Consider the following 20,878-nt stretch of genomic DNA (forward strand, 5'->3'; position numbering starts at 1 on the left):
TAATCAACCTGAAGAAATTAAATTTTATTTTTATCTGGACTTAGCAGGGGAAATCCTGAGTACTGCGGGATAAAACAAGGGCTACCAAAAGACCTAGTCAGAATCAAAACAAAGATATCTCAGGTGGCCCTGACTCTCAAGTGTATCTTCATGGGCTCTTAATTCTAGTTTACTGTAACACACCTGCTAAAGGTGCCCAGCAATAAGGCTGCATCTGGCCAGGCTTCAAGCCCAGTTAACTAAATTCTTGGTTTAATTCTTCTAAACCATCAGACCAACTGTGGCTAGAAAAGAAATACTAAAACTGCACTGTGGTTTGGAGGTACCGCATAAAATAATTGCAAATGCCTCAGTAAAGTTTTTATATCTCATATACGTAAGGTCAAACAGGTCATCAAATTTGGGACTGGGAAAAGTGTTGCCCCTATTCAGCAATGACCTTTTGAGGGCGTTTTGCCTCCTACAAGACCATGATGGCTTCTCCTAACCTGGTCATCCCCTGAGCAGTGATGACATCTGTTTCCCTACACTCTGCTTGTGATTTGTGCTCTCAATTGATTTCTGACGGATTAACATATTTGGCCTAACTGGAGTGCTTGGATGTTTAATATAGAAGAGATGAGCAAAGTTAATGTCCTATGACATCCAGGAGGACAGCTGGGACTTCAGTGCCATGGAGCTATGAAATGCATACAGGTACCTGTTTAAAACTCAGCACATTTCAGAGATGCTGAGGACCTGCAAACTTCCACTCACAACCATACCCAAGCCTGAAAAATCTTACTGTGGTATCCAGCAACAGATCCATAAATTTAGCAGCAGGTACTCCAGTTCACTAATTGTAACTGCAACTGTTAAGCAGAACAGGAGCCTGTAAAGAGTGGATCCACACTTAACCCACTTTCTTGCTGTCTCCTATTACATGTAAGCCAGTGGATGTGGAAGTGCTCCCAGTTTCCCACTGCAGACAGGAGGTGTGGTGCTCATCAGCACCTTACTGAGCCTGAGAGTTGTTTACAGATTCTCATTCTTCACAATCATGAGCAATTAGGCAATCACAAGTCTAATGCAGACAGGTCCACAGGAAATCTAATCCATTCACCAGCTCACCACAGGTTTGGATATAATATTCAGTACCAGTAAAATAACATCAGATACCATAACAAACAAACACCTGAACACAGAGCTACAGAGCTCGGGAAGGAAGCAGGAAAGAATAAAAGCATTATCAATTACAATCTCTACCCTGAAGTACTTCTTCAAATAAAACACTAAAAGAGAAGTGCAAAAAACAGACCTAACACTAATTATATATTTATTCACAAGAGAGATGAGGCACTGTAAAACCTACATTAAAGTCCTACACTGCTGAACTGCGTTTCAACCTAGTTACTAAGGCTTTATTTCAGTGTGTTATTGTGTTTTCAATATAAGCAAAGAAGAGCCATGTTATTTCACAGTTAAGTCACAACCTTGATCCGCAAATAGCTTTAAACAAAGATAGCTTTTGTTTTTGACGACCTCTTCTTTTCCTCAGACAGAGGCTCCCTTCAACAAGGCAGGTTAGTCTGAGAGAAGCTCCACAGAGCCAAGACCACAGGAAAGGACAAAAAATATAAATAAGGAAAGGATGTAAAAACTTTCAGGAGGATAAATCCACTGGTGCTTTCAATTACTTGCAAGGAGGTTTTGTGACCCCCCTTCTTAAAGACCGAGGCCTCCTTACACAGGTGTTTCACTAAGCACACCAACACCGATTGTATTTCCCACCCCTTGTACCGCTCCATGGGCCCTCAGGAAGCTCAGTGCCATCCCCAGACCCCTTTCCCCTGTTCTACCTCATCCTGCCGCCCGCAGTCATGCAAACAGCACGAGGAGAGAAAGACTCAGCAGTCCCGACTGCTCTGCTTACTTCTGCCTTCCCGCCCTCTTCCTCCCGTGCAAGTCACCGCGCACTAGTTCCCCCACCGCCCGCCACCTCAGGGCCGGGTTCCCGCCTGCACCGGCCCGTCCACCCCTCACCGCCCCCCTTCCCCTCCGCCATGTCCCCACAGCCACACACACCCGCCCCCCTCAGACCCAACCGGGCCGCCTCCCCGCTCCCATCCCAACAAGGGGGGAAGGCGCCTTCCATGCCCCTGCCCGCAACCCACCCCCGCTGAGGTAACGAAACTCCGCGGCTGAAGTCAGCCTCACAGGGTTCCAGCAGGTTCCCTTGCCAAATCCCACACCCACCCTGACCTCCCGTTTCACCTGCAAGGGGTAGGGCAGCCACCGACCCTCCAGACGGGGCAGAACCGGTCCCCCCATACCCTCCACTTGGCTGCCACAGCACCCACCTCAGCACCCCCACCCCGGGCCGTGCCTACCTGCCGCGGGAAGGGCGGGAAGCTGTGAGGGGGCGGCGGGGACACCGCTCCCCTCACACCCGGCTGCCGCCTCCACCCGGGCTCTGCGGGGCCCCGATACCCGGGCCGTAGGAGGGGGGAAGAGCCGGGCCGGGGAGCCGCCCCCCTCTCTCAGACAGGCAGCGCCCTCCTCGCTGGCCGGGCCCCCTCCCGTCGGTGCCCGCCGCCGCGCTTACCGGCTGGTCGCGGCGCCAGGCGGGTCGAGCCGCGGCTGAGGGAAGAGGCGGCCCCGGCGCTGCCCGCTCCGGTTGCCGCTAGAGCCCCGCGGAAGGAACGGGGCGAGGGGCGCGCCGCCGGGATACTCGCATTTTCGGCGGGGCCCGGAGCGGTGTCCGGCAGCTCAGCCACCTCGAGGAGTGAGAAACTTCGACCGACACATCGATTTCCTGAGAGGAACAGAAGGTGTCAGGCTCGACCCATGAGGAGATCCAAGCGCGGGGTGGGCGCAGGGAGCGCAAATCTCAAGCTGAGGGAGGAGAATCCTGCATGGAGCCTGGACACAGCTGCGGTGCGGAGCCCTCAGGTGATGCGAGGCACTTGCTGGTGGTTCTGCTGCTGTTTCTCCACATCTCCCCATCCATCAAACACCTGCGGCCACACGGAGCAGCTACGGCTCGGCAGGTAATCCCAAACGCACCACAGACCGTCATGGCACGGACAGCTCGCTTTGGGAAACGCTCATTTCTAGGTGGGATCGCTGCCAAGCCACCACAAGGATCAGGAGACCTAGGAACCATAGTGAGTCTTGATGGACGCAGCAAAGTTAGGACTAATACTCAGCAAAATGTCATCCTCAAAAGGCTGCATCTTCGACGCTTTCTATCCCCAAACCACACCAGTTTTGAGTCAATAAATGCCACCTGCTGCAAATTTCAAGTTACTCCACACAAGAACATGGATTTCATGATAAGGAGTCAACCCTTAGGCACAACACAATGCTGCACTTCAACAACACTGACTCACTGTATATTTTCTATATAAACCATTTCAAAGTGAACTGAAAATACACGTAAAAATATCCTTAGCAACTCACGGTTGGACTTTCTGAACAGAAGTTTTTACTATGGTAGCTTTAAAATGGCTCTTTTTATACAAGAAATGGCCTTGAAAAGGAGACTATCCTTTAATATACACAGAGCAACTATGTCACCTCATAAATATTAATGAACATCAAACTGCATGCCATTCAAGTAATTTTCATGCAAAAGGCTTTATGCACATAGGTGCATTCACTAGCAAAATTCACACCTAGTTCTCCCTATGGGTTACAAGTCCTTGGTGACACATGGAGGTCTTTCCTTTTAGATATAATGAAGGATATTGGGAACGCCCAGCTCTCCAAATGGAACATCACTGTAGCAAATGAAAAGCAAACAGAACCAACGGAGAAGTAAACAAGCAAACAAACAAAAAGAAGGTTATTTGATTTGAATTGGGAATTTCTTACCTCTTCTGAACTGATTTACCCGTCCCTACATTTTGCTCTTTAAATTTTAAAGCATCTGAACATTTGTTCTGTCAGTTGAGAAAAAATGGACTTACTTAAACTCATGTTAGATCCCCCGAGGATATCATGGGGAAAATAGGACAGCAGTGCTAAGAAGAAAAACTCCATCTACAGCATGTTTTACAATTAAAAACATGCAAACAGTGAACAGCAACAACAGGAGTGGGGGAAACAAAACAAAACAAAAGAACAGTGAAAAGGATTTCATCCCTTTTTAAACTAATTCAGAACTAAATATTGGACCCAATTACCAGTGTACAAGAAGTGCAAATGAGAATTCCTTGTGTCAGTGGCAGTAACTGACAGCATGAAGTGTGGAATTCTGCATCCATATTTTTACTGACATCTAATTAACACTTATACCTTCATCCAATTCCAAATGAAAAGTCACAAATTACGACCAATTGAATAGTTTATATTTTGTCACTTCTCAGATGCAAGAGAAATTTGGTGTCCTTCAAGTAGGTTATAAATACCAATGGAGACAACTGGAAATCACAGATCTATATCCCAGTTTTTGTGAGGTCCAAAAGTTATGATCTTCAGGAGCTTCAGCTGAGTAAAAGCTGAGAAACTGGGACAAAGTGGCTACTCCCAACTACAACCAGTTGCGTGAAAAACTTGGAATCATGGGACATGATATTAGAAAATTTTGCCTGTAACATTTTCTCCTTCCAAAAGCATACAAAAGGAAGTACAGCAAGAACAAATCTCTGCATTTCATAGAAATTACATCACTTTGCAGCTTCAGGGAACATTCTTCCATGGGTATGTTGACTATTAATTATACTAGACTGGACAACTAACACTTTGTAGGCTGAGAGGGCTAGGTGGGATGAAACCCATTGTTTCTTACAGCTAAGAAAGTTTCAAGGACTTTTTAACCTCTTGTCATTTTAGATTAATGATCTGGTTTCAGTGAATTCTGGTGATTTGGAATGCAAGTTCAGCATTAGACTTTATTATTAGATTTATTACCTGATTTTTAAAACTATCTCAAACAGAACCTGCATATAGATGAATTACGGAAATCCGGGAAGGACTAAAGCAATGATGTGGCACACTCCAAACTGATTTCTTGCACAAGAGGTAAAAAGTGAAGTATTTTGTTAGGAAAAAACCTTACATATTCCTTGGCATTTCTGTCAGTTTCTAAAAAGATCAAACTGTATAAATTAGCTAGGAATTTTATTCTTTTTTTTTGCATATTATTAAACCCCATAGAAATAATTTTCATGGCCAAAATAATTCTTTTAAATAATTTTGAATACTCTATTTGCTTGCAGATAAGATCTCAAACAATCCAACCCATAAACTCATCAGCACTGAATTCCCAATCCTTTTCTATGCTCTGTTCAATACTTTTCTAAGTGTGACTTTCTAATCTCTTTCTGGCTGGGAAGTTTTGACATCTTGATCCCATTTTTGTACTTTGCTTCCTTACTTCTTCAGTACCTATTTTCCCCCTTCTGTTCAGAAACGGTGTATCAGTTGGCCTTAATAAGCCATCTTATTAAGCTTAAACCAATATAAAGTTAAATGAATGCGGACATTTTTTTCCTGTGACTGTGAATAGATTTCTCCAGCAGTTCTTTATGTCCCTCAAGAATAATAAAAGTCATTAAAAGCACCCGTTAGACACAGATCTGGAAGGTCTATTATATAGCAAACATTAAACAAATTATCTAATCTTCCCATAGCAAAAGTTGGAATGTCTTTCTTTTCTGATAAATTTGTGATTTGTAATATGCATGTTCTGATTTCAGTGGTTAGTCCATTTCCTCCTCAGGTTACATGAATAATGACTCAGTTACACAATAGTTCAGTTTAAAAACTTGGCTGTACTTGGCCAGTCATGAGGATTATCCATAGAACCATAGAACAGTTTGTGTTGGAAGGGACCTTAAAGCTCATCCAGTTCCAACCCCCTGCCATGGGCAGGGACACCTTCCACTACAGCAGGTTGCTCCAAGCCCTGTCCAACCTGGCCTTGAACACTGCCAGGGATGGGGCAGCCACAGCTTCTCTGGGCACCCTGTGCCAGTGCCTCAGCACCCTCATAGGGAAGAACTTCTGCCTAAGAGCTCATGACCTTCCAGGTTGCATCTTTCATTGGTACCTCTACAGCTGGTTGGATGTGTTGCTCCACTGGCACTTGTTTACCAGAGACAGCAACCAACAAAAATAGAATTGGATTTGTAATGTGTGTAAACAACCACAAGAATCTTTACAGATTAATATCAAAGACATCTTGCTTAATCTGCTCTGAAGCCCTGCGAAAGGTTCTCCCTCCAGAGCTGAGGTATGGGTGGTCACTCTCCTCCTTCCTGAATCTCACTTGTTCCCAAGCATGTGTCAGAGCCCCTCCACTACCACACAGCTGACCCTCAACATCACCACAGCTTCTCCCAGCTACAGATGTAATTTTTAAGTAAAGAATCTCATTTTTATTGTTGGATGTGAGCAGACATTGTACTTGTGCACCTCTGCTTCACACACAGCCCTCAAGGTTATTCATTCACTGAAAGCCTTTAATCAACTGGATTTAATTGAAATAAATTAGAATAATAAAATAGAACACAACAAACTAAAACTGGAATTTAAATATACTACCTGTGGCTTTCACTGAACATTCCACAACTCTTATGGCCAACCATGCTGTTTGATAAAACTTGGTTTGTACATACATGGTTTTTTTAAACTAATTCCAGTCTTCACTTTTTTCTTGTATGAATTCTCTCCATGATTTCTGTATTGCCATCTATATCTGTTTTCTTTTATTCGTATTCTTAGTGTAGAATAAAGAAATGAAGGCAGGCTGTTGTGAGTAGATTGTATGTTAACAGCACTTTCCTTACAGACTGGATGGATGGGTGTCCTGTTCTGTATCTCTTCTCCCAGTCCTGTTTGGCTTTTTGGAAACATCCACTATCAGATGTAGTACAGAGATGGTAAGAATTACCACTGTACTTTATCTAGGTAATACTAAAACTGAAAATCAGAAGTCATCTATTACACTTTCAGAAATAATAAGAGAAGTAGATAATTTACCACACTTTTTGCTAAGGGTAAAGTTGGGTAAGGGCAAACGACCTAAGAAGACTCAGAGGTGTGTCTGGCATGAGACCTCACTTGGAGTAGTGTGTGCAGTTCTGGTGTCCTCAGCATAAAAAGGACATGGAACTGTTGGAACAAGTCCAGAGGAGGCCACAAGGATGATCAGGGGACTGGAGCACCTCCCATATGAAGACAGGCTGAGAAAGTTGGGGCTGTTCAACCTTGGAGAAGAGAAGGCTGCATGGGGACCTCATAGCACCCTTCCAAGTATCTGAAGGGGGGCTATAGGGATGCTGGGGAGGGACTCTTCATTAGGGACTGTAGTGATAGGACAAGGGGTAATGGGTTCAAACTTAAACAGGGGAAGTTTAGATTGGATATAAGGAAGAAGTTCTTTACTGTGAGGGTGGTAAGGCACTGGAATGGGTTGCCCAGGGAGGTTGTGAATGCTCCATCCATGCTGGTCTTCAAGGCCAGGTTGGACAGAGCCTTGGGTGACATGGTTTAGTGTGAAGTGTCCCTGCCCATGGCAAGGGGGTTGGAATTGGATGATCTTACGGTCCTTTCCAAGCCAAACTATTCTATGATCCTATAAACACAATGGAAAAGCAAGTGCTACTTACCCTGTTCAAATGCATGTGCTGTTTGCATAGATTTTCTCTCCCTATGAACATAGGTATAATTTTTTTTTTATTATATTCCTCTCAGAGGAATTTAGCATTTAACTGTCACAAGAACTATGCCAAAATTAAGCATCTTACACAACATATATATCACAATATCCGAGTCAAAAAGCCTGCCCTAAGTCGCCTGCAAAACTCAATCAGGCAAGGATAACAAATTTTCTTTTCACTAGCTAGCCAGCATAGAATTACCTTTGATGGGCTCATTTGTAGAATATCAGGCAATTGAATCTTCATGGCCTCTTAAGGCCAGGATCCTGGAGGCAGAGTGGGAATGTGACATCAGGCTGAGAAAGCTCCCACCCTCCAGCTACATAGATCCAGGCAGATCCTCTCCCCACACACTTTCAGCAAAGCCAGGAAGGGTTCTCCAGTTGTGGCTTGAGGTGTCATCCCAGCCTGCAGGATGTGATGCTTGTCACGACACCCCATAGTAACAGAAGGTCCTCTCTTCTCCCTGTCCAATAAACGTTCAGACAGGCAATGTCAGGGGATGTGCCATTTGGGACAATAACATATGTCACCTCTAAACAATATGCTCTATCAGTGGTCTAATGCTCAAACTGCTCTATAAGTATTTACTAAACATACCTGTAGACAGACATTATGGAATGCCCAAACTTGATTTCTTTTCAGAGAGGAGGAATATCTTTCATCAAGACCTCACAGGAACAACACCAAAGGAAGGAAGGCTGGAAGGGACCTTTACAGGTCATGTAGTCCAACCCTCCATCAATGAGCAGGGACATCTTCAACTAAACCAGGTTGCTCAGAGCCCCGTCTAACCTGACCTTAAATGTTTCCAGGGATGGGGCATCTACCACATGTCTGGGCAAATTGTGACAGTGTTTTACCACCCACATTGCAAAAGATTTCTTCTTTAAGACAATGGTCAATTTATCACTTTATCAATCTGCCCAATATATCAGTTTATCAGCAATGGTCAATTCTGTCACAGGCAAACCTCCTTCTCTGGATTAGACTGCAGGAATCAAGAAAAACGGTGAAACATACTGGCGGTTATTCCTATTTCCATGCATTAGCACATTTGTCATTAAGAATTAACGTAACAGACATCCAAGGTTAATTATGTTGGCATTCATAATTACCTCACCCTTAAACCAAAACTAAGTATAGGATATTTGAGATTCAAAGGTGTTTGAATTGCCAGATCCACTTTAAATTGGAGATATTGTGCACAAACACTTAACTACTTCAGTGAAGACAAGATCAAATCAGGACATTGCATGCACATACATTTCATTTTGGATATGTACTAATAATTAAGCAGTCATTACAGCAGGGGAAGAATTAAGAAGTGGAGTATTACAGTTTTAATGCTTTTAGAGTGATTTCAGGCAACTTCAAATGACAAACATTTCTCTCCACTGCACTCCTGTTCTCTTACCAAGCCATTACTAATAGTCTGTCCTGCTGCTAACTCAGGCAACAAACCACGTGTGACTTCAGCAGATGTTCTCTTTTTGATGCCAGCAGGAATACTGACTAACATTTTTTCATGTTATGGTTTTCTGACTTAAAACTTATTCCTCAGGATCAGGAATGTTCCACATTTAACCACCTTGAGCCATAAATACCCATTTACTGAGGTTGGTGCTTGGTTCAGAGTTACACAACAAGATTTTTCAGAGTTTAATTATTCAAACCAGGGGTTACACAGAACCCACACCTTTAAAAAGAAGAGTTTACTGAAGTTTGGTGTTAAAAGACAGAGTTCATCAAAACTAAGTGTGCACTCTGTCTTCATCCGGCTTGTCTCTGTCAAATGAGGTGGTTGCTAAACAAGGGGCAGAGACACTCACTGGTAAAGCAGTCTTTTACTATCATAGAATCCCAGACTGGTTTGGGTTGGAATGGACCTTAAAGCTCATCCAGTTCCAGCCCCCTGCCACAGGCAGGGACACCTTCCACTAGAGCAGCTTGCTCCAAGCCCTGTCCAGCCTGGCCTTGAACACTGCCAGGGATGGGGCAGCCACAGCTTCCCTGGGCACGCTGTGCCAGTGTCTCACCACTCTCACAGTAAAGAATTTGTTCCTTAGACCCAACCTAAATCTCCTCCTTTTAAGTCTGAACCCATTCCCTCTTGTCCTATCGCTACAGTCCCTGATGAATTGTGCAGATATATAACCTCTTATTCGTAAACAAAGCAAAGCACTACTCTCTTGTGTTCAGCATTCACCAACCTGCACCTCAGGGAGAACTAAGCAACCTTTATAAAGAACAGCAGATAAATTATTTTATTTAAGGGTAACATGTAAATGTCTTCACCAGCTATTGATAACTTGTTTTTATTTACACAGAATTTTCAAAGTCCATGAATACTTTCAGTGCATTCCCAGGAATGTTCATTTTCCATATGTAACTGTTAAGGTAAAAATAGAGATTAAGAGACTTTCCCAAAGGCATGAGTTAGCCACAGTGGATGGAGAACTGATGAATCCTGCTTCTTGCTAAATCCAAATTATGTTCCCTCTTATATTAGTCTGAACCTTCTGAGCTGTAATTAATGCTAGCAGGTGTTAGGTAAGCTTAGATTTTACTGCTTCTCAGCCTCTTGCAAACTGTAAATCAATTTTAACCAAAATATATGTGGAATACTGTCTGCCACATTAGAGAGACTCAGGGCAAACAGAAATGAGAGAAAATGGCGTTTTTTTCATATTTTCATACATATTTTTTTCTCTCTTGGGGTTTTTCTGTTGCTTTGCTGGCTGGACACAACCACTCCTTTGAATCAATCACAGTAGCTGGTAGCAAGTTCCTGAGCAAAAGTGTTGCTTCCTGCTTACAAGAGATAGTAGCTCAAATGAACCCATTTTACTTCTCATTGCAATGGTGGAGAAATTTGCACCAATGGTTACACATCTCAGCTGAGGGGCAGATAAACTCCTATTTCAAATAGCCATGTATTAAGATAAGCTAATTGGATCTTTCTGGCTGATGTATTTTATTTGCTGTTAGGAAAGGCTGTATCCATGTGCATAACCATTACCAAGCAGAAGTTTCCTAAAATTTGCTAACTTGGTCTCTCTGATTATCTGACTGTATCCTGAGTGAATCACTAGGATATTTAACCTATGAGAAGCTGAGAAAATACACAAGAGCTGTATTTTGAATCAGGTCTGGACCGTTACAACACACAAGCACAGAGTCCTAATGGATGGAAGCGTAAAAAGATTCTTTCCCTTAAATTCATATACTGGTAAGATTATCCAATACGTGACAATATTGGCAAGAATTCATTCCTCACAGACAAAAAATAAATTACAATAAATACAAAATAATACCATAGAATCTAAGAAATTTGGGGCTGTTCCGCCTGGAGAAGAGAAGGCTGCGTGGAGACCTCAGAGCAGCCTTCCAGTATCTGAAGGGAGCCTACAAGGATGCTAGAGAAGGACTCTCCATCAGGGACTGTAGTGATAGGACAAGGGGTGATGGGTTCAAACTTAAACAGGGGAGCTCAGGTTAGATATAATGAAGAAGTTCTTTACTGTGAGGGTGGTGAGGCATTGGCACAGGTTGCCCAAAGAAGTGGTAAACGCTCCGTCCCTGGCAGTGTTCAAGGCCAGGTTGGACAGAGCCTTGGGTGACACAGTCTAGTGGGAGGCGTTCCTGCCCATGGCTAGATGAGGAACTAGATGATCTTAAGGTCCTTTCCAACCCTAACCATTCTATGATCTATGAGTCTGTGTGACTGATTTACAAATACCTTGTGACACAGAAAAAAATATAATCACTTTGATATGAACAGTTTAGTCTGTTTTATCACCGAATGGTGATTCTAACAAGTGGGAATACATGCGAATTGCAAAAGCCAAGAAATTCCTATTCATTTCCTACAATTCACTCTTCAGGGTCCTCATAAGAATAAATGCAAAACACTGATGCATTCAACAGCTGGGGATAAAACCACTCCACCCATAGTCTAACATCTCTGAAGGCAAACGAGGCAATCATTTCCAAACCTTGTCATTCTTAGAATCTCAGCTATAGCATTGCTACATCAGGCTGGTTTCCTGCTCCAAACTTATGTAAATTTTACTGAAATCAGGGGCACTCTGTGTCTAAGATGTTGTTGGTGTTGTGACCTGACTCTCAAAGACGGTGAGCACCCAGACCACCCTTTGGCTTCCCAAACAGCTGTACATGTTCATCATGTCACACATTCAAGCCATTAGCCTTTCAGCATTCTAATATTTAAGATCATTTAGATAGATTTACCCAGAGGAAATTACTGTAGCTATTAATTTATGTTCATTTCCTCACACGTAGAGGGAACATACGAAAGTCAAGTCATTTTTGCTGCTGACAATAAAAGTTATATATTCAAAGATCAAGTACTTTGTGGGTTTGCTGTCCCGGGCCCTTCATGCCTTGTCAGCTCTCTGTCCTCACTGGAAGACCACCAGTTAATGGATTTAACCTTTACATCAGTGAAAAATAACAAACCAGCATGTCAAAGATAAGTTACACTGAAGTCATGCATGTCCTCTTTCTCCTTCAATTCTTTTTATAGTCATTACATCCAATTTCCTTCACCATTGCTTTACTTAGTTTCATGGAAAATACAGTTATTCAAGCAAGTAAAAGGCAGTTAAAAGAGCAAAGTTACAGCCATTCACAGAGCTCACTGCTCTCTGAAATCCAACTCCCACATGTGCCAACTTCAAAATGTCAGTAACCATCTCCTGGAGACACCTTGACAACCTCTTCCAGCTCTGGACTCAAGCAACAGTGTAAAACAACTGAACATGTAATAACTTTTTTCCAAGGTAATGTGAAGAAAGAGAAAAACCCCTTGGTGTAAAAATAAATCTCTATGAAAACTGAAAACAAAAAGATTACTATTTCACTGGTGGTTTGTATTTCCTGCAAATACAGTTACTTGTCCATAGCATGAACAGTCATATAAATACTGACAGATACTATGAAGGTTTCAGAAGGGAAGCAGAGGCTGTCTGGGAGCACGTGTAATGGTTACGCTATTTCAGCTTGGTTCATGTTTCCAGGAAAACACCTGAGGCAGTGCAGTAGAAAAACAAAACCCAGTTGTAGACAGTAGGAAATTAAAACATTTATGAATCCAAGAAAGTCAAAAGAAGCTGCTAAAACCTTTCTTCCCCATGACACGTAGGCTCCTGGGCCCATCCCAAATGGCTTTACATTGAAAGAGAGCAGATTTAGATTAGATATTAGATAAAAATTCTTCCCTGTGAGGGTGCCCAGAGGCTGCCCCATCCCTGGCAGTGTTCAAGGCCAGGTTGGACACAGGGGCTTGGAGCAAGCTGCTCTAGTGGAAGGTGTCCCCGCATGCGGCAGGGACTGTAACCAGATGAGCTTTAAGGTCCCTTCCAACCCAAACCATTCCCTGATTCTGTGATCTGAAATACATGCCAGATCAACATTGTCAATGATTTCTACAGATTCTACAGTAGAAATACAAAATGCATTATTATTTTCTTTATTATTTACAAGTGAGGTTCACCTGGAACAAGCGAAGTTCAAGTTTTTAGGCCCTATACAGCATACTGCTTATGATAATACCAGCTGGGGTTCAGAGCCACGAAACAGAAACCTAGACATCAGACTCCAGCTTCTGTCTGTGAACGTGACAAATAATTCTTCAAGTTAAACAGAAGTTGGAGGCATCGGTCATAGCAAGCAGAAGTTTGATGCTGTGACCAGCTCTAGTGTGGATTTGTATCAAGTTCAGTGACTCCTTCATGGACCCAATGGTTTTGTTCAGTTCTCTATACAGGGAATTTCTCTTTTTCACTTCAGAGTTAAAGTGCACGTCCTGTAAAGCAGTAACAACCATGCTAAGCAAATCCAACCACAAAACGGATCATAGTATTTACTGTGGCATCCTCCCAGGGATCTTCCTAGGATACCTTTGGCTGCAATTTATTCTGCAGTGTGTTACATGTGAATGAATCCTTGTAGCCAGCACAAAGTTCTAGTGATTTTGAGTATAATGATCTACACCACCAGTTTTGAATGCAACACTAGGTCCTAAATGCATTCACTGTTTATAGAAAAAGCTGGATTTTGGTAAAGATGCCTGAAAGAAGTCATAGTTTCCATAGGACTTGTTAAAAGTAACAATTCCAAAACGGGGAATGGATTATTTTCTGCTAGATTTCTCAGCTTTTACAGATTTTTTCTCTTCCCCTACCTCTATTTCAAGTCCAAGCTGTTACCTGAAACACAGCCCAGCAGGTAATCAGCTGAGGCAGTCCTGTATTTCTATATACACATGCACCGCATGGTACATTAGACCAGGTTGCTCCAAGCCTCATCCAATCTGGCCTTGGTTGCAAAAGGTTATAAATAAGAGGACCTTTTAATATTTATTTTAGTTCTAAAGTGTGATTTTCTACTATATTAACTTCCCTTAAAAAAATAATAAGCAGCTCTTTGGTCCTAACTTTCTCAAAAGAGGTTCAATGTTGACAGATAGATATTTGGATATATTAGATGCTCTGGGGGCATATACTGTTCCAGCATAATCCAGCGTGTTTTAACTACTGCTGATAGTCATAAAGCTTATACAATAAATAACAAAAAAAAAGCAAAAAACTTGAAAATCATGGCTCACAACTCATTTTGGGGTTGCAACTGGACGATCTCAAGGTCCTTTCCAACCCAAACCATTCTATAATTCCATGATTTTAACAGGCAATGTGCCTCGAGCAGGGTCTCTTCCTTGGATCCTGTCTGACAGAAGACAAGGCAGATTGTCAGGGACCACGTTTGTTATACTCCACTTTGTTATTGCATGATAAGAATGAAATAGGGGTAGTTCCCACAGTCCTGGACTCTGTTAGAGCCACCAGAAAAGGTCCATGAAAGGAGAGAATGTTTTGAAGAGTGAGAAGTTCCAAGAAAAATCAGTGTTTTCCACTTAGGAATTGGCCAGCCTAAGATGAACCTCAAATTACCAAAACATCAGAACACCAATTCAGTCCCACACAGGTTCAAAGCATCATTCCACTCCTTGGAACTGGTGTAAGAAAAATGAGCAAGACAGTATCTGATGGATTTAATTTCTACTCAGTTCTGTCACAGAAGATGATGAGCATAATCAAGCACTGCAAAGTCAGAGTTTTTCATTGACTTCAGCACTGATGTCTTTTAGCAGTTTCCCCTTGCAACTCTTCAGTTCAGTATGGTAATAGGAAAGCTATGAATGCTTTTGGAATGCCTTAGTAGAGTATTTCCCTGCCTTCTCAGGATTACTTGTCAATTATAGAAAATGACTGATTCTACATCTCATGAAGTCAAATACTAAAAAAAAAGAAATGAGAAGAAAAAGAAAAAGCAAGACAAGGCTTTAGAAAGCTAATTTGAAGAATTTGTCCTTTTTGACACATTTAAAACACAGTCTCAATTAGAACAGCTCATTACACAGCAAGACTTTCTCGTTTTCACCCTCAGTCAGTCAAAATGAGCCACACTGGTCTCTGTCATGGGCCTCTTGTGTACACACTCCCTGTAATCGTGCTCACCAGCCTATTTCAGTCATATAACAGTCAAGTAAGAACATGTGCAGTCAGTAACACTTAAGAATAACAGGCTGGGTTCATCACCGAAGTCAGTGGGAGGGCATTTGCCCCATTAACTTGGAAATACAGGAAATTTCCTTATGGAGTAACCACTTTGCTGCACCAGACTACCTGGGCTCATGCTCCTTCCTCAAGCCCATACATAGTGCTCGTTAGTAGCAGATGGAAATCTCAAATCAAGAAGAAAATATTCCCCTCCTGAGGACTGAATAGACATTTTTACTGAAAAGCCCAGCTCATCCCACTTCCCATATAAGCCACAAATTGCTGCCTCCTCCTGCATTATAATTTCCAGATAGGAAAATGGAGATTATCATTTGAGGCCCATGATTAAGATGGATGCATTGTGCTCACTGTAGCAGAGATCTCACTTCTCCAAAATTCAGTATTGTTTACCCATAGCATCCCTTTATCAGCTTGACTCTCAGCTCATTTAGAGCCTGCTGAGGCAATCTATCGCTATTCAGCAAAGCATTTATGCTTTTACCTTATTACAATTGCATTTAAGCTAATTCTTGAGATAAAGATGTCTTTAAATGCTTTACGCAACAGAGAAGAAATCTAAGCTGTGTCCAAAACAACTAATGGACTGGGATTTCACATGTAAAGTCTTTTCAGCTGTTGAAAGTAAAGTTAGAGTAAGCACATAAAGACTTCTTTTCAGTGTACGTTTTTCTAACTCGACTCCAAAAACATTACTTCTGAGTGGAGAAAGATGTTTTTTCCTTGGTTAAAAGTGTGGAAACTGTATTTATTTGATGCAAAATACCCTTCCTTCATAAAACCATTTTTACAAGATTTTCATAGAATCATAGAATAGTTAGGGTTGGAAAGGACCTTAAGATCACCCAATTCCAACCCCCCTGCCATGGGCAGGGACACCTCACACTAAACCATGTCACCCAAGGCTCTGTCAAACCTGGCCTTGAACACTGCCAGGGATGGAGCATTCACAACTTCCCTGGGCAACCCATTCCAGTGCCTCAGCACCCTTACAGTAAAGAACTTCTTTCTTATATCCAATCTAAACTTCCCCTGTTTAAGTTTGAACCCATTACCCCTTGTCCTATCACTACAGTCCCTAATGAAGAGTCCCTCCCCAGCATCCCTATAGGCCCCCTTCAGATACTGGAAGGCTGCTATGAGGTCTCCACACAGCCTTCTCTTCTCCAGGCTGAACAGCCCCAAGTTTCTCAGCCTGTCTTCATACAGGAGGTGCTCCAGTCCCTGATCATCCTCGTGGCCTCCTCTGGGTTTGTTCCAACAGCTCCATGTCCTTTTTATGTTGAGGACACCAGCACTGTAACTGTTTTTTACATTTAGGTTTACATGTAGGGATAGGTCAAGGGGGAATGGCTTTAACCTGTCAGAAGGGAGACTGAGATGAGCTCTTAGGCAGAAGCTCTTCCCTGGGAGGGTGCTGAGGCACTGGCACAGGGTGCCCAGAGAAGCTGTGGCTGCCCCATCCCTGGCAGTGTTCAAGGCCAGGCTGGACACAGGGGCTTGGAGCAAGCTGCTCTAGTGGAAGGTGTCCCTGCCTGTGGCAGGGGTTGGAACTGGATGAGCTTTAAGCTCCCTTCCAACCCAAACAGTCTGGGATTCTATAATTTTCCCATTATGGTATTTTTAGTACCAGATTTTTCATTAAACATTTCAGTTTAAATACTAATTGCTATTTAAACTGAATTGTAACCCCTAGGATGTTAGAGACAAGGTAAAGGGTTTGTTTGAGTGGTTTTTTAAGGGATAGAGAAAGGCCTCAAGCTTAGTTTAGCTTTTAATTTTCCATAGAAAATTTCTGTAATGATAGGAAATACATTTCTTCAGTCAGGAGGCCGTCTGAGGACAAACTGATCCTTACCTAATTTAGAGGACGCTGTCATCCTCAGCTAATTTAGAGCAACAGAACATTTATAGCCTCCTATAGGAACTGATTTACATAACATAAATCCTTTGAGGCAATTGTGCAGCCAATTCCTTGTGGGTTTTTGTTTGCCTGTTTTACCAAAAATACCTTTTTTTTTATTATTATTTTTATGAGTCAGAAGGCTGCTTGCTTTTGACTAGTGCATGTTTGACATGATCACACATCCCTCTGCTTCTGACTTCCTGAACTCAAAATGGTTATCTGTTTATAGAATGGTTTGGGGTGAAGGGGCCTTAAAGCTCATCCAGTTCCAACCCCTGCCACGGGCAGGGACACCTTCCACTAGAGCAGCTTGCTCTAAGCCCCTGTGTCCAACCTGGCCTTGAACACTGCCAGGGATGGGGCAGCCACAGCTTCTCTGGGCACCCTGTCCCAGCACCTCAGCACCCTCACAGGGAAGAGCTTCTGCCTAAGAGCTCATCTCAGTCTCCCCTCTGGCAGGTTCAAGCCATTCCCCTTGGCCTGTCCCTACAGGCCCTTGTAAAAAGTCCCTCTCCAGGTTTCTTGTAGGCTCCCTTTAGGTATTGGAATACTGAGTACTTCCAAAGGCAATAAAATGACCCTGAGTGCAGGAAGGATGGGAGACAATCTGTTTTTCAGGAAATGGAGCAACAACAAGAAGAAAGAAGATTTCTAGGCACCAAAAGCCTATCAGTCTTCCAGAAGTACGGGGCACTGGAAAATTACCTACTATTAAAGAATGCCTAGACTTAATAGTAACACACTGTATTTTCTAATCTGAGCGATCCATTTTGGTCCAACATCTACTTACAGACAAAACGTGCACAAAGGCCCCAACATTCTGTAAATCATTTTACTATTCCTTTTAAAAATGTCAGTTCTTCCTTGCAATGTTCCTCATAAAAATCAAAACCAAACACACCAACATGTTCACAAGGATTAAACCTTTTGCTTCTCTACCCCTCATACACAATGGCAAGAACATGTAACCTTCATTTCAATCATTTCATACCAGCCACACGCTTGTCACTGAGCATTTTCAGAACCTAATTTTACATTGCTGACAATCCCATTGTCCTGGAAATAAGATGGAGTGAAGCAGTGGTGGAACATGAACACTGAGCCCAGTGGGCTTAGACCTGAGAAACTCCAGACTCTAGTGAATCACATCAGAAATATTGTACCTTGAGTTTCCTGCTTGCTTAGGAGATATGAATGGGAAATGTGCTGCATTAATGTATATAACCTCCTGTTTGGTGTTACTGTTTGATTTATAACATATACAATCTGTTTAATGCCACTGCATAAATACATAATTGTGCTGCTCATTTTGTTCACTGAGAGGTTTGTCAAAGCTAAAGAACTTCCTGCTTGACTTCACAGGGAATGTGGTCTGAAAGCAGAAAGGAAGCATGGAAGAGGAAAACAATGTAGCTGTACTCTAATAGTTGCTCCTGCTATAAAACATACATGAACCTTTTGCAATCTCATACAGTTTTTATTGCTCTGAAGGGAAGGAAAAAAGAAAAATCATTCTCTTACATATATTTGCTATAGGATACAATGGATGGAGCAGATGGTTTCTGTCAGGAATTCCTTTAGGAATGCAGTTGGTCACCAAAGAAACCCCAGCTAAGGAAGAAAACAGTCCTGACTCAGGCATGGACGTTTTACATCATGCTGTCTGAGGTCAGTGTCTTCACCTGGCTTGTAACCAACTGCATAAGCCACATCAGTACTGGGTGTGCTTCAGCTTTTAACTATCCTCTTGGCCCTTTGGATTTCACCAGTGCCTTTTATAGCAATATTCTGTCTTTTTTCCTTTGCAATTCCAATAGCTAAGTTAAATTTTGGGGTGCCTCAGCCCCCTACTAGATCTGTTATAGCAAGACAACCAAGAGAGGGCTGCAGAGACAGCTTCCCTTGAGTGCAGAGAAGACCACGAGCCCCGTATCTGGATCTCCCTGGTGGGTGGTGAGCACAGGGCCAGACGAACACCAGCCAGAGTGGCCATACACCACCTCTGCTTTGCTTGTGAGGGACCATGGGTGGATCAGTACTATGCAGAGCAACCTACAGCACCTAAAAATGCATGGATTTTATGAATTACCCTATTGTGAATTCTCCCTCTAATTGCTGGTGCTCTGAGATCATTCTGGCTGCATAATATTTGGTGCCTTCTTATTTGCTGATGGGTTGGGGGAAATGGGACTGGTACAAATGCAGGAGACAGATATGTGGTCACCAGCAAACAGGGTCACCCAAAAAGAGAGTTTGGGGGATAGCAGAGAACCTACAAAGCCTCCCCCTCCTGCTGGAAGCAGTGGTCAATAAGGGAAGGAAAACAAGCACCTGCCTGAAGAGAGGATGGGAAATTCAGATGGCAGTGGTGTGAACTAATCCAAGTGTGACTAATGAAATGACAGGTGATTTCCAGTGCCACTTCACCTTTTGAGTCCACGCATTTCTCTTTATCAGCTCATCCAAGCTGCAGCTGCAGCCTTGTCCCTAACTGGGGAGGAATAAATAGGCTGTCACCCTCATCAGGTTTTCCCTCCCTTAGCATGAAATCTGACATAGTGGCAATAAGATATGTATCACAAGGAGCAGCCTGAGAGCTGGGAGGAACAAACTGAAACCCCAAAACAGCTACTGGAATAAAAGATTGCCACAAAGCCTCAATATTCGAGGAATAAATTAAAAAGAAGAGTAGACCCCCTCTGCAAAGCCAACAATAGACATATGCACATAGACATATGGAGCCCATGCTTCATTCTTTATGGGTTTTCTTACCTTGCCTTGGGAGTCCTAAAGCGGGGCAGAAATCCCCTGTCAGATTCTCTGTAGGACATTGATCTCCTTACTTCTGTTTTTCCCTTTCACCTTGGCATGCATCAGCTACCCTCTTGCATGATGCTATGAATTTCACCACCCTCACAGTAAAGAATTTCTTCCTTACATCTAACCTAAATCTCCTTGTTTAAGTTTAAACCCATCACCCCTTGTCCTACTGCTACAGCCCCTGATGAAGAATCCTTCTCCAGCATCCTTATAGGCCCCACATCATTATTGAGTGTGTTTTGTGTAAAGATCTGAGCAAGCAACTTTCTGTAAGTCAATGTTCATAAAGGAAATCATTTAAAAGTCAAATGTATAAATACTGTTCAAAAACAAATAGAAAATGTGTTGATGCGAATATCTGAACAAAGAATTCCTCTGGTTTTCTAACAAGCAGGCAGCACATGCAACGTGTCTGGCCAAATGCATTCAAATAACAGCTCACATGCTGAATATTCGGGGCTAGTCAGAACATGAATAATCTTCATGTTGAAAAAAAGTGAGAGAATCGACTTCAGAGCAATGTTGTAAGTTAAAAGAGCAAGAAAATTCACCAGGGAGAAAACACATCAGCCCTCCTGAAAACTATCACACTGCCAGACCTTCCAGAGTTACAGTTTACTGTAGGATTAGTCTGATTTGGTATTTGCAATATCATTCAACAACTAATTGCCCTTTTCCTGGTTCAGGTTTCCAAGCAAGGAAAATTTCCCTCTTTCCCTGTCCCCTCCCCTAGGGATCACTCCCTTAATTAAAACCAACTTTCAGTATCTTTCTAGTGTAAGGATACTTATATAAAGGTATATTAAAGTATACAGTTATACTGTAAGTACCCTATACAAAGCTTTTAAAGCTTTCTACTCTTGAGGGATTGCCTGAAGTTGAGTGTGGACTCACAGGGATTCTGG

At 42.6% G+C, this 20,878-nt stretch overlaps 1 protein-coding gene across 3 annotated transcripts in view; it reads right to left on the bottom strand.

Moving 5' to 3' along the window:
• SHANK2 (SH3 and multiple ankyrin repeat domains 2) overlaps positions 1-2,722 on the bottom strand; it is a 359,601-nt gene extending 356,879 nt beyond the window's left edge. For all 3 annotated transcript variants that reach the window (XM_057408748.1, XM_057408747.1, XM_057408746.1), the window contains exon 1: positions 2,585-2,722. The gene's annotated coding sequence lies outside the window, so the exon portion shown is untranslated. The remainder of the gene's footprint in view (positions 1-2,584) is intronic.
• Between the last annotated feature and the right edge of the window lie 18,156 nt (positions 2,723-20,878).

Source organism: Pezoporus wallicus, unplaced genomic scaffold (genome assembly GCF_028554395.1).
Source record: "Pezoporus wallicus isolate ANWC-B61680 ecotype Strahan unplaced genomic scaffold, APGP_CSIRO_Pwel_v1 contig_6382, whole genome shotgun sequence".
Lineage (NCBI taxonomy): Eukaryota > Metazoa > Chordata > Aves > Psittaciformes > Psittacidae > Pezoporus > Pezoporus wallicus.